Source organism: Arachis ipaensis, chromosome B07, assembly GCF_000816755.2.
Source record: "Arachis ipaensis cultivar K30076 chromosome B07, Araip1.1, whole genome shotgun sequence".
NCBI lineage: Eukaryota > Viridiplantae > Streptophyta > Magnoliopsida > Fabales > Fabaceae > Arachis > Arachis ipaensis.
The window spans coordinates 89,990,779-89,992,868 of record NC_029791.2 but is presented as its reverse complement, the minus strand read 5'-3'; the positions used below and the strand labels follow the sequence as shown (position 1 = coordinate 89,992,868).

General features: G+C 39.7%; 1 long non-coding RNA gene across 1 annotated transcript in view; it reads left to right on the top strand.

Moving 5' to 3' along the window:
• LOC110264271 overlaps positions 1–1,735 on the top strand; it is a 26,372-nt gene extending 24,637 nt beyond the window's left edge. Inside the window, exon 3 of the long non-coding RNA XR_002350132.1 lies at positions 1,724–1,735. This is a non-coding gene — a long non-coding RNA (uncharacterized LOC110264271). The remainder of the gene's footprint in view (positions 1–1,723) is intronic.

Here is a 2,090-nt window from a genome sequence, read left to right as displayed (position 1 = left end):
AATCTTTAATTAACCTAAGCTCTCACCTAATATACATATATTCTATATACTTTTAAATTCATGCTTAGCTACCCACGATTTCCTTTTTCAACCCGTACTCATGTTTCAACTTTGTATTTTGATTCTATCATATGTGCATTGATATTTGAATTCTAAATTTAACATTGGGGTAATTTTTGTCCCCTTATTTATTGATTTTTTTTTAAAATAAAGCTTATTAATGCACCTAGATTTTTCATTCTCATATATTCACATGAGTAGGTATCCAAATTCCCTTTAAATTTTCATGACACATTCCCTCAACAACTTTTGTTCCCACAATTTCCCATACTTAACTAGCATACACAATTCTATCTTAAGCTAACCAAAGATTCAATTTGGGATATGCAATTATTTTTCAGCTTAAGATTAGTAATGTGGTAAAATATAGAACAAATGGGGTTTTAAAGGCTCAAAGTGATTAACAAAGGTAATTGAGAAGGGTAGGCTTGATTTGGATAAGTGAGTTTAAACAAATAATGGCCTCAATCATGTGCAAGCATGTAAATATAATAAATATTAGACATATAAGATAAAACAAAATATAGATTACAATCATAGAGAAGTAAACACACAAGAATAAAATGATTATGGTTAAATAATGTAACCATACATAAAGGCTCAAATCTTTCACAGGTTGTGTGTTCTTTAGCTCAAACATCATGTTCCAAATACAACTGAAGCAGATTTATCATAAAAATTTTGAAAAATTAGTGAAATTTTGCTCCAAAGATAGATTTTTAAAAGAAACTTATTGTCTTTTCAATCAAGTAGAACATGCATGCAACTATTCTAACCTATGCAGTTTATTTTATTTTATAAAAGAAAGAAAATCTAACTAAAATATTCTAATTATTGGTGCCAGAGAAGAGAATTTACCTCCGAAAGTCAGGTACTGACCGACCTCCCCACACTTAAGGCTTTGCACCATCCTCGGTGCCATCTGTCAGAAACAGGGGTGGGCTGGTAGCAGTATCTCCACAGTCGGGACCATCATGGCTCCCAGTGCTAGTAAAGGAAGTGGAGTCCGGGGTGTCTGAGTCTCTGAAGCGTCCCTTGAGTAGCTCCTTGAGGTGTTTGAATCGGCGCTCGTTACGGCGCTCTCTCATCTTAGCTTTCAGTTCATGCCGATCCAACCGTTCGATTATCTGCTGGAGCAATTTCTCAGTTGTAGATGCTTGTGGTGTTGAAGAAGGAATATCTTCAACTGGCTCAGTAGGCTGGCTTGTAGTGGCTGCTGAAAGTCTGAGGTATTTCCCGTGAAGGATATATTGATCATCCCGTGGAAGCATGGCTTTGGTGTCCCCAGCTCTGTAGGAAACTCCGGCTGCTGAGATAAGATCTGAGACCAAGGCGGGAAAAGGTAGGTTGCCCGCGATTTGTACATGCTCCATAGCATTCCGGATGTGTCTTGAAAGATTCAGAGGTTGGTCTGAAAGGATGCACCATAGGAGAACAGCCATGTCTGCAGTGAAGGAGGACTCATGAGTGCTTGGAAAGACGTAATGGAACATGATCTGTGCCCATACGCGAGCCTCCAAGGTAAGTGCGGAAGCTAAGATTCCCTTAGGGCGGGTACAGTGGTATCCGTAGATCCAACGGCTGCCAGGTAATGCAATGACTCCGAGAATGGAGTCCCAGTTAAATTGGTATCTCTGGTGCTGAAGAGTGGCTTCTTGAAAAGCGTCCATTCCTACAGGAATAGGGGGAAGACTCAGAACTTGCTGAATGGCCTCTTCTGTGATAGGTACTTATTTCTGCCGGACATAAACAGATTGCAGGGTCGGTATGTAGAAGTTGGAGTAGAACTCAACTACCCAAGAAAGATTAACCTGCCTTGGCTGTTTCTGTAGGAAACCCCATTGTCTTCACTCAATTTGCGGCTCAACAAAGGTGGCAATATTGGACGGGAGGATAAGAAGGTATTCGTTGTTATAGTTCCTTTCTGCTAGGATAGGGAACATCTGCTCACAGTAGCAATTGGAAAATCGCGCAGAGTCCTTTGCTGGAAAGGCTTTCTCCTTGTCATCAACCTTTATTATCCTCTTAAC